At 35.8% G+C, this 13,049-nt stretch overlaps 1 non-coding gene across 1 annotated transcript; it reads left to right on the top strand.

Moving 5' to 3' along the window:
- Positions 1 to 245: 245 nt before the first annotated feature.
- Positions 246 to 352, top strand: LOC127133494 (small nucleolar RNA R71). Its single transcript, XR_007807465.1, has one exon. It is a non-coding gene; the product is annotated as a small nucleolar RNA R71 (small nucleolar RNA).
- Positions 353 to 13,049: the final 12,697 nt, after the last annotated feature.

Here is a 13,049-nt window from a genome sequence, read left to right as displayed (position 1 = left end):
TAAAGAAGAAGTAGGATACGATTTAGGATAGGTAGTTGAGTTTGGACAACTGTTTGACCAAAAAGTCAACAGTTGACCAAAAATATGAAGAAGAAGAAGAAGTGATTTTTGGCTATCTCTTCTATCAAGTTATAAGCTACATCTTGAGGAATATTCATGAGGGCTCCACCAGAAGTCGCTTTTAAGGTCATCCTTGTGGAGTAAAGGAGACCATTATAAAAAGTATATGTAATCATCTACTTCTCAAGCCCATGAAAAGGGCACAGTCTTAATAAATCCTTATAACGCTCTTACGCGTCAAACAATGATTCCCCCTCTTCTTGCCTAAAATTTTAAATCTCATTCCTAACTTGGGCCATTTTGCTTGGTGAAAAGCACCACGCAAGAAAGACCACTTTCAACTGAGTCTGTGAAGTATTCTAATTGGAGGGAAAGGATAAAATCCAATCTCGCGCACGATCTCTCAAAGAGAAAGGGAATAATCGAATGCATATGGAATTTTGGTCAATTCCATTAGCCTTAATAGTACCACAATCATCAACAAATATAAAAAGATGAAGGTTCTGGTTTTTAGACGGTAACCCAAAAATTGATGTTGTTGCATCATACCGAAAACCTGACATAAAGCCTGACACCTGACAAAAACCTGACATAAAGCAAGTGCACGGTTGTGTGGAATAGTAAAAGATCATCGAGCCACAAGGACCAACGAATTGAGTACCGAATTCCATTCTATCAACATATATATATATATATATATATATATATATATATATATATATATATATATATATATATATAGAGAGAGAGAGAGAGAGAGAGAGAGAGAGAGAGAGAGAGAAATCAATAATTTGAGATTTTGTAGAAATAACTTAAATAAAATGCACTTATTAGAAATATAGTTTAATTAAAAATCACTTAAATCATAATGGAGACAAACAGGACTTAGGGTCATGGTTCTCACTCAGACACATCCGTACGATCCGAGTCCCTTCTATTACAAGAGTTTTGACAAAATTTATAGAAAATAGATAAAAATGGACAACATCTGCTTTCGCCAGCATATCACCCTATCGATGACGAATAATTCGCTAGCTTTCACTTGACCGTATTATTCATCAAGGATTCGATACTTTTGCTCAGCTATAGAAATTGGAACTTTCTCAAACCCATCCAAGCGATTTCGTTGTATTGAACTCGTTTGTTTAAAAACATTCGCTCTGGTACCGACGTATATCCTTTCAGACTATGATCGGTACCTAAGAACACTTTACTTTCATACAAGGGTTGGAATGCATGAAATCAGGTATTAAAATAAATACAGACAAAAGACTATCATAATCGATTTATGACAGATCATACAAATAGTCATGCGATAAGCCCTATGACCCATCGTCCCTAATGGACTACTCACTCATGGTGAAGGTGAACACAATCAAAGTGATATTTATAATCGAATTCATATCAAACAATTGTAATAGATAAGAAATTGAATTGAAAACGAATAAGAAAACCTGATTGTATAAACCTTGATCCAATGCTCCAATGGAGACTTGAGTACATAGAGAATGCAAACTACGTAGAAACTTCAGAAAACAAAACTTTGACCCCTAAACTCAGAACTAACTGTGAGTTTTATAGAAAATTCTAAACTGGGATGAACATCTCACTTATCAATAGTCATTATTACATAAGAAAATATCACATATTTACATGCCAAATTCCAAAAATGGATGAAATCGGTCTAAAAAAGGAAATAAATCAAGAGATAGCACGCCGCCATGCTACGACCCATAACAATTGTTTTTTGCACTGGAAATTAAAAATGAGGGTATCTCTAGGGTTTGGCTACTACAGGTTGCCGTAGCAGCCCTTTGGATTTTGTATGGAGATTTTCCGACTTTTGATGTTTTCCCGCACTTTGCTAGTTTTTGTTCCTTTTTCGCCTCAGATGCTTATTAAACCTTGAAAATAGAAAAACATACTACGAAAGCATAAAATACGACAAACGGAAGTAAATCATACAAAAGCTGTAAAATACTTAGGTAAAATAACTAGTAAAAACGATACGAAAATCACGTCTCCCCCTTTTACCTTGTGTTTGCACACTTTTCTCCGTGGAACTCCTAATAATGGCAACAACTCTCCCTTGCACGCTAGCTTTTGGTGAATTTAGATCTTGGGAGAAAAAGAAGACTATTTTGTGGTTTTTGGAATGTTACGGTTTTCTTCTTCAAAGCTCGTAACTTTTTATCTCTCTCCCTCTCTCTCTCTCTCTATCTATCTATCTATCTATCTAACTATCTATATATCTATCTCTCTCTCTCTCTCTCTCTATATATATATATATATATATATATATATATATATATGGGTCATGATCAAATGGCACCAAGGTGTAAAACTTAGTAACATGACACCTCCGATAGCTCTTCACCAGACACCCGTATAAGAAAATCTACCGTTGGATTGAAAACTATTATCATGTAAATCATTGTCATACCCTAAATTTTACCATGAGTTTTTCACTCGCATCGGCATGGCATAATTGATTCATTTTGTCGTGCATTTCAATAGTTAAAAGCATTCGTCAGGGTTTAGATAAAAAGTCAGGAGTTTTGGCACTTTATCTGGTCTTGATGACATTCATTCAGTCATTTGTTCATTAAAAAGTCAAAAGATTTGATTTCTCAATCAATATATTCACAAGACATCTGCATCATCTATCCATCACAACATGCATTTTATTTTGTATAACACTTAAAATGTCACTCCATAATAAATTTTCAGACCTACAGACATACTAGTTGAATCAATTTTTAAAAATACGTTGAATTAGCAGGCGAAAAATTTAAAGATCGAACTTGCAGATGTCTGTTTTATGAATCAATATTTTGCGTAGTTTAATCTGATATGCTCGTTTTATTTATTTTTGACTATTTTTCCAAACGCATTTCAATCAGCCTGAGCCTTTTAACTGGTCATTTTTCATTTCAAAATATGATCGAGACCTGTATGTTTTCGAGAAGTTTATTTTTGTGTTGATAATTTTGGTGCAGTTAGTTTAATTTTTCGGGCATTTTGTGCCCGATTTTTATTCAGTTTTTTTCCGTTTTTTGTGTGTGTTTTTTTCCAAATTGATTGGTAGAATAAATTAAATTTATTGGGTTTTTAAAATTCGATTTAATTTTGTGTGTTGATTTATTTTAATTAGTAAAGTTTTTAATTTTAGTTTTTTTAATCAAGTTTTATTTAAGAGAGTGAAAGAAATTCAAAAATTTTGTACTACTCTCCACTTTCTAATTTACACGCGTGTGTGTGTGGAATTGGTCACAAAATATGTCTCTGCCTCCAAAGCATGATGGCCACGTGGCCAACTAAAAGAGAGAGAAGTATATATTTTTTTTGTTCTATGCTCTCTCTCACGTGGTGTTTAGAAAGAAAACTGAATTTTATTTTGAGGATTCTTGAGATTCATGTTCTTAAAACCTTTCTTCTTTCTCTCACATTCTCTCACTCTCATAAAGTTCTCTCTTTTATTGCTCAAACATTTTCTCTAAACAAAACCTTTACAAGCACGCATCCTCTCTCCATAATCGTGCGCCACCCTCTCCCCCATAACTCCACTTCACTCACTTCTTACCCATCAATACAACGTATATCTCACCTTTCAAATCCCTCCATCCTCGACTACTTTCTATTCTTCCTTCTTCGACCCTCACATATACAACTCCATAAAACACAAACCATAGCAAGAGAGTAGAGCTTAATAATCAACTATGGTTTTAGTTTTGGTTTTGGTTTTTGGTTTTGATTTTGGTTTTGATTTTGGTTTTTTATACTAACTAAAGATTGACCTTTTATTGTATGTGTGTAGTATGAAGATAGTTTCAGAATCCAGAAGAAAGTAACCAAGAGAATGATGTATGCTTTCATAGGAACATGAGAAAGAAACACTTTGGTTTTGGCTTTGGTAGGTAGGTAGGGTTTTTGTGTGTGGTTAAGAAAAAACACACAATCTTTTCTTGAGTAAGATAGTTACAAATAGATAGAATTACTTGAAAATTGAATTTTTAGTTTTAGGTTATGTTAGTTTTTTTTCTTGAAGAAACTATTGATGGTTAGGAAGCTACTAGGATTTTTTTTCAAAGGATCCAAACCATAGACCCTAAAAACGTTTCCAAAATAATGGGTTTACTTCTTCTTTAAGATCATGATGAGAAAGAAATGATTAAATTAGATTTTGGTCTAGAATCACTTCTTCATCAAGTGATTTTCAAAGCTAGAAATGAGTTAGGATTAGCTTTGAACTCACCTTCAACATCCAACCTCCACATACAAGCTTCAAACCAACATCATTTCTTCAAACTATTTTCATCAACTCATCACTTTTATCTTCTTACCTTTTTGCATACGCCATCACTAAAAAAATTCACGAAACCTCTAGCCAAAACGTTCACAATAACTATAACACAATGTGTCATCTCCTTCGTTCAAGCCATCAGCACCCTTTCCTTTGAAACGCAACAACACCATAATATGTAACAAACCGCGCCGGAAACCTTTCGAAACTCATCATTTTTTCATAAACCACCTTCAACATCACTTTTGAATCCACCACCTTCTTCCCACATATCATATCAAACCGCGGAAACACCATCTTTCATGATCACCGTCATCGGTCATTCTCATCACCATTGTTGGTTCATGTGTTGGAAGCAATTTTTGTAAAACCTAGAGTGTTCACAAGTTGTCACAAGTGTTGTCTTGACATAAGATAACATGTACCTGTAGGGTGTTTAAAATGTGAATATGCAGGATTTTACTGAGATGTCAGACCCGATGTCAGGACATCTGTATACAGAACATTCAGCCTGAATGTTATGTATTATGTGATTGCGTTTTTTATGCTAATCTATGTGTGATTGATGTAATGATTGTACGTGCTCTCAATCAGTAATTACAACCAGATTGAGTTATTTTCCAACGAGATATAATCAGCTGTCATGAGAAGATATGAATGGAAAATAGTTTTAGGGTTTTATGATGTCCAAGCCCAGCCAAACGATTCTATAAATAGGGCATAGAAAACTTGGTTTTATACATAAGAAATAACGAACAAAATATTGAGAGAGAATAAGGGTTTTAGTCTTGTGTGGTTGTGTGTATTGTAAGCCATTCATTCATCCATAGATGATTGAATTGGACTGATTTTTGAGTTGTAATTTGTCCACTCTAAGCTTTGAAGCATGAGTGTGTGTTTACTTGATTGAAGCTTTTAAGCAAGATGAAGTATGTGTCTTTGAAGAGTGTCTTCTTTTCATTGTAATTCTTGTTTTATATCACTGTTGTGATTGAGGGGCAGTGAGTAGGATCTCATATCTAAGAGTTCTTAAGTAGAAGTCACACGGGTAGAGATTAGGTGAAAAGACTGTAACTTGAAGTTGTTTACTGAGAGTCTTTGAACTAATTTTATTTAGTGGATTTCCTTCCTGGCTTGGTAGCCCCTAGACGTAGGTGAGTTTGCACCGAACTGGGTTAACAATTGCCTGTGTCTCTGGCATTATTGTTCTTTATCTTTTATCCTGTTTGTATTGTTCAGATATTAGTGTCGTGACATTACCTTCGACATCTCATATCTGATACCAGAATTTCAATTGGTATCAGAGCAGGCATCCTGCTCTGGTTCTGGGTGAGATCTAGGGACGTTACTTTCTGGTACTATGGATAGAGACGGAGGATATGTTCACAGACCACTTATTCTGGATGGATCCAACTATGACTATTGGAAACCTCAAATGGTAACCTTCCTAAAATCTTTGGATAATAAGGCTTGGAAGGCTGTTTTAACAGGCTGGGAACATTCAGTTATTACTAAGGAAGGAGAAGCTACAACTGATAAGAAGGCTGAGGAACAATGGACCAAGGAGGAGGATGATCTAGCCCTTGGAAACTCTAAAGTATTGAATTCTATATTCAATGGGTTTGATAAGAACATCTTCAGATTGGTAAACAACTGTGAGGTGGCTAAAGATGCTTGGAATATTCTCAAAACCACTCATGAAGGCACCTCTAGAGTGAAGATGTCGAGACTGCAGCTGCTCACGACCAAATTTGAAAATTTGAGGATGAAATAAGATGAAAATATTCATGAATTTCATATGAATATCCTTGAAATTGCTAATTCCTCAGGAGCCCTGGGTGAGAAGATGTCAGATGAAAAACTAGTGAGGAAAATACTCAGTTCACTTCCTAAGAGATTTGCCATGAAAGTGACAGCCATAGAAGAGTCTCAAGACATTTCCAATATGAGAGTTGATGAGCTAATTGGATCCCTCCAAACATTTGAGTTGGAATGTGTGATGGATCTGAAAAGAAAGTCAAAAGCATAGCCTTCATGTCAAACACTGAAGCGAAAGAGGAAGAAAGTGGTCAAGATATTGATGAAGATCTGGCAAATGATGTAGGATTACTGGGAAGACAGTTCAACAAACTTCTGAAAAAGATGGATGTAAGGTCTAAGTATAATGTCAAGAACATCTCATTTGACATCAGTAGGTCCAATAATGCTGGAAGAAGAACAAGATCTGATGAAAAGTCCAAAGAAGGAAAAGGAGTTCAGTGCCACGAATGTGATGGGTATGGACACATTAGAGCTGAATGTGGGACCTACCTCAAGAAACAGAAGAAGAGTCTTGCTGCTACTTGGTCTGATGAAAGTGAAACAAAAGAGTCTGCAAATCTTGTGACTGCCTTGACTGGAAGATGGGGTTCTGATAAAGACTCAAGTGATGATGAAGTAACCTTTGATGAGTTAGCCACTACCTACATAAAGTTGTGTCACAAAAGTGAAGAAGTGTGTCAACAAGTTGAAAGTCAGAAGAAAGTGATAACACAACTGGAGAATGAGAAGGCAGAACACTTGGAAACCATCTCTAAGTTGAAGACTGAAGCAGTGTTCTTGAATTCCAAACTGGACGAGATGACAAAGTATGTCAGAATTCTAAACAATGGATTTGACACCTTAGACAAAATTCTCCAGACTGGACAAATGGCAGGAGACAAGTCTGGCCTTGGGTTCAATGAATCCAAACTTGAGTGTAGTCACACTGGTAGCAAACCAAAGATGTCACATCATATGTCACAACATCATAAGGGAAGACATCAGAAAGGAAAACATCAAAGATGGAGATGTCATTACTGTGGAAAATTTGGCCACATAAAACCATTCTGCTATAAGTTGTATGGCTACTTTAGTCCTTCTCATAATCAACCTAGACCCAAATATCACATACCTATCAACAGAAAACAATGGGTTCCTAGGACTGGTCTTACTAACCTGATAGCTCACACTTCCTTCAGAGTTTCATCCAAAGAAGACTGGTATTTTGACAGTGGGTGCTCCAGACACATGACTGGAAACAAAAACCTGCTAACTAACCTTCATCCTCATGCCACCAGCTATGTAACCTTTGGTGATGGAGCAAAGGGTGAAATCAAGGGGATTGGAAAGCTAAACTTCCCTGGAGTTCCTAACCTTGACAATGTCCTACTTGTTAAGGGACTGACTGCAAACCTAATAAGCATCAGTCAACTATGTGACCAAGGTCTAACTGTAAACTTCACAAAAACTGAATGTCTGATTACTAATAAAGAAAATGAAGTGATCATGAAAGGAGTCAGGTCTAAGGACAACTGCTATATGTGGAGTTCTCAAGAAACTGGTTATTCATCAATGTGTACTCTAGCCAAAGTAGGAGAAGTGAAGATATGACATCAAAAATTGGGCCATCTGCATCTTAAAGGAATGAAGAGGATTATATCTGTTGAAGCTGTCAGAGGAATTCCAAACTTGAAGATTGATGAAGGAAGAGTTTGTGGGGAGTGTCAGATTGGAAAACAGACAAAGATGTCACATCATAAGCTCAGACATGACACCACTTCCAGAGTGCTGGAACTTCTCCATATGGACTTGATGGGACCCATGCAGGTGGAAAGTCTTGATGGGAAGAAGTATGCTTATGTAGTGGTGGATGACTTCTCCAGATATACCTGGGTCAATTTTATAAGAGAAAAATCTGATGTATTTGAAGTCTTCAAAGATTTTTGTCCAAGACTTCAAAGAGAAAAAGAAAGTCAGGTTATCAGAATCAGAAGTGATCATGGGAAAGAATTTGAGAACAACAAATTTGATGGATTCTGTGCATCAGAAGGAATTAGTCATGAGTTCTCATCTCCCATTACTCCTCAACAAAATGGTGTGGTAGAAAGGAAAAATAGAACTCTCCAAGAATTAGCCAGAGCTATGATTCATGCTAAGAAATTACCCTACCACTTCTGGGCTGAAGCTATGAACACGGCCTGCTATGTTTACAACAGAGTAACCTTGAAGAAAGGGACTCATACTACTTTATATGAAGTCTGGAAAGGGAGAAGACCTACAGTCAAATACTTCCATGTGCTTGGTAGTAAATGTTATATCCTGACTGATCGTGAACAAAGAAGGAAGATGGATGCCAAGGGTGATGAAGGAATATTTCTGGGCTACTCAACAAACAACAGAGCATTTAGAGTCTTTAATTCTAGAACAAAAGTAATTATGGAATCTATCAATGTTGTGGTTGATGATCAGCAGATTGATGTCACAGACGATGTTGAGACATCCCTAAACGATCCCCCAGCTGATTTCCCAGACAAAAGTAATGAGAGTGAACTCACTCAAGCTGAACCTGAAGCTGACAAAATTAATAAGGGACCCTCTATCAGAATTCAGAAGGATCATCCTAAAGATCTCATTATAGGAGACCCAAATAAATGGGTCACAACTAGATCAAGGGAAGTGATCTCACATGGCTATTTTGTGTCCAAGATTGAGCCTAGGAATGTCAAGGAAGCCTTGACTGATGAATTCTGGATCAATGCCATGCAGGAAGAGTTAGGCCAATTCAAGAGAAATGAAGTATGGGAACTGGTTCCAAGACCTGAAGGAATAAATGTCATTGGAACAAAGTGGGTGTACAAGAATAAATTTGATGAACAAGGGGTGGTTACTAAAAATAAATCAAGATTAGTAGCACAAGGATACACTCAAGTTGAAGGGGTTGACTTTGATGAAACATTTGCCCATGTAGCTCGCCTTGAGTCCATTAGACTATTGCTTGGAGTGACATGTATTCTGAAGTTTAAACTGTTCCAAATGGATGTAAAAAGTGCCTTCTTGAATGGTTACTTAAATGAGGAAGTGTATGTTAAACAACCTAAAGGATTTACAGATCCAAATCTTCCAAAACATGTGTATAAGCTAAGGAAAGCCCTCTATGGTTTGAAATAAGCTCCTAGGGCTTGGTATGACATACTCACAGTGTTCCTCATTAACAATGGATACAGGAAGGGAGGCATTGACAAGACCCTATTTGTTAAGAATGAAGGAGGAAAACTCATGGTGGCTCAAATATATGTGGATGATATTGTGTTTGGTGGGATTTCAGATCAGATGGTCGAACATTTTGTTAAACAAATGCAGTCTGAATTTGAAATGAGCCTTGTTGGAGAGCTGACCTATTTTCTTGGGCTACAAGTCAAACAGATGGAAGATTCTATCTTTCTATCTCAAAGAAAATATGCCAAAAACACTATTAAGAAGTTTGGCATGGAGAATGCAAGTCATAAAAGGACACCTGCTCCTACACATCTGAAAGTCTCCAAAGATGAAAATGGTGTTAGTGTAGATCAAAGTCTCTACAGAAGCATGATAGGAAGTCTGCTATATCTCACAGCAAGCAGACCTGACATTGCTTTTGCTGTAGGTGTTTGTGCTAGGTATCAAGATGAACCAAAAGTCAGTCACATAAACCAAGTGAAAAGGATACTGAAATATGTCAATGGCACCAGTGACTATGGGATGTTGTATACTCATGGATCTAGATCTATGCTGACTGAATATTGTGATGTCACTACGCCAAATAAGGGAAAAGAGGGCGCTTATTTTGGCCTATAACAGCGCTTTTAAGCGCCCTCTAAAGTGGCGCTGGCATAGTTAAAGACATCGCTTTGTTTTCCTGGAGAAAGCGCTCTCTAAAGTGGCCCTTTAAGGGCCACATTATAGTGCGCTTTCAGAAAAAAGCGCCCTCTGGAGTGGTCCATAAAGGGCCACCTTAGAGGGCGCTTTCTGGACAAAGCACCCTCTAAAGTTGTCAATGTAAAGTGTTTAGAGGGTGCTTCCTACAAAAAGCGCCCTCTAAAGTGTTAGTTATTTTAAAAAAATTTGTTTGAAAAACAGTGGGTATTTAATTGGGAACCTGTTCGCATGCTGCAAAAGTGTAAAATTCATATTGGTTTCATCCTTTAATCCAATGTTATACACCATTAATCCATTGATATATACAACATGAATCCATTTATATACAACATTAATCCTCCATATATACAACATTAATATATTGATATTCATGCATGTACAACAACATTCCATACATATATGTACAACAACTACAACCTATATGATTCTATGATCAATAATGAATTGACACAATTCATCCTTCATTTCATCCAAATGAGCTCTTGAGTAAGATTTGTATTCGTCAAAGTACTACAATTAAGAGAATAAAACATATTCATGATTTAGTAACAAATTAGATGAAATATCCGATAATATTAAAATAAACCCTAAGTTATTATTCCATACCATTTTTGGGATGTCTATACGATTCAACGCAATGATATCTCTCATAAATCTCAATACAAAAAATCCGCAATCGATCGAATTGTTTTGCTGAGGACACTACACAGAAAAACAAACAATATATATATATATATATATATATATATATATATATATATATATATATATATATATATATATATATATATATATATATATATATATATATATATATATATATATATATATATATATATTATATATATATATATATATATATATATATATATATATATATATATATATATATATATATATATATATATATATATATAGTTAATTTCTTACAAACACTATTATAAGCAAAAATAAGAAACTTAATATATACCTGAACTCTGACCCAGGTAATGTCCTTCCTATTACGATAATTCTTTTTCGATCTATTTAGGGGAATTTCACTTACGCGTCAACCGTCTTCTTCATACTCGGATATTTACTCCAATTACCCGGTAACGAATCGAGATAATACACCATTAGTCTCGTAAGATCCATAGCAACCAACACCCAGTGACCATTGTAAAATAAAACAAAAATTTAGATGCATGAAAATTTTCTACGTAAAAGATATACATAGATTAGAATGAAATTATTAGAAAGAAAATCTAACCCGTTGCCAGAATTAAACGGTAAAAAATACAAACTGGGTGTAGTATTATCGCCGGCCACCATGAATCTATCGACTAGTTCATTCATTACGGATGTTGGATTTTTCGTTATAAACGTTGTGTTGATACGGGAAGCAGCAATAAAATTGAATCGGTTACACAATTCAGTTCCCCGCATCAATGTGTCATACATATACCTTAAATAGAAACATAATAAACATTAGACTACTCATTGAAATGTGTAAATAAATTGTTCAACTAAGTAAATAATATATTGATCGGAGTACCATATGTATGTATGAATGACAGCGATGCCCAATTCTTCGTGTTCAAAAAGTTGTTGCATGTCCTCCTTTGCAATTAATTCGGAATGAGCAATTCCGAAAACACCTTCATCCATATCTACACTACGGATGGCGCCGTGCATAATATCTGACTCTTCCACCATTTTCTCAAGACGCATCATAATTTGAGATTTTGTCCCGGACGTCGTTGGAATTTCCTTACTAGCTTTGTCCAACATTTGACCGGGAACCTAAAAATATAAATTAAATCATGACTTTTTGTGATGCAACAGAATCGTTGTGTATATAATTCAATGGGTATATATATTTGTACCTCTTTTTGAGATTTAGGATTTGTTTTTGTCCCGGACTTCGTTGGAATATCCTTACCAGCTTTTTTCAACATTCGACCGGGAACCTAAAAATTCATATAAATTAAATCATGACTTTTTGTGATGCAATAGAATCGTTGTGTATATAATTCAATGGATATATATATTTGTACCTATTTTTGAGATTTAGGGTTTGTTTTTGTCCCGGACTTCGTTGGAATATCCTTACCAGCTTTTTTCAACATTCGACCGGGAACCTAAAAATTCATATAAATTAAATCATGACTTTTTGTGATGCAACAGAATCGTTGCGTATATAATTCAATGGGTATATATATTTGTACCTCTTTTTGAGATGCAACCGACTCGATGCGTCTTGAAATCCCTTTACCAGTTTTATGTGTGGGTCTTGTAGGAGTCTAACATTACCATGTAATAAGGATTGATTAAATATCATAATTGTAGCTGAATTGAAATGTGAATACTAAATATTCATAATCATTTAGAACATATATACCTCGGCATCTGGGAAAATTAGACCTGACGGCCATCCAACAAAGGATCCGACTGCATCTCGCATCAACGTTGTCTCTGAAACAACGTCAGGTAATGGTAGAAGCGCGTCCGTATCTAATACAAGGTCAACCGAAACTTTCATATATCCCACCGGGAGGGGATTATGGTGAAGTAATTCACCCGAAGTGTTGTGCACTTTTCCCTTGCCAACTATGCGATAAGTTGGTGACGATAGATACAACTGACAAAGTGTAATGCCCTAAACCAATAATAAATATGTTATTGTTAACGTGTATATGCGTCAAGTAAAAAAGTGCTATTTTAATTTCATAATAACATATATAATTACCTCGGGAAATTTCGGTTGACAATTGATACTAGCTCGGTCACTAGTATCTTTTGCCTCGGAACCGCGTCTTTCCTCTTTATACCTTGCATTCTCCTTTTGCAGTTCGAGTACTTGTGCCCTTAACTCCGCCAAGGTTTCCATCACCTCTTTGTTGGTAGGATTTTTTGTTTTTGGTTTTTTATAAAATGACGACGGAGTCACACCAAAACCCTTACCCCTCACACGACCGGAATACTCAGGAAC

Source organism: Lathyrus oleraceus, chromosome 3, assembly GCF_024323335.1.
Source record: "Lathyrus oleraceus cultivar Zhongwan6 chromosome 3, CAAS_Psat_ZW6_1.0, whole genome shotgun sequence".
Taxonomy (NCBI): Eukaryota; Viridiplantae; Streptophyta; class Magnoliopsida; order Fabales; family Fabaceae; genus Lathyrus; species Lathyrus oleraceus.
The sequence above is the reverse complement of the archived record's forward strand: the minus strand, read 5'-3'. Positions and strand labels throughout refer to the sequence as shown.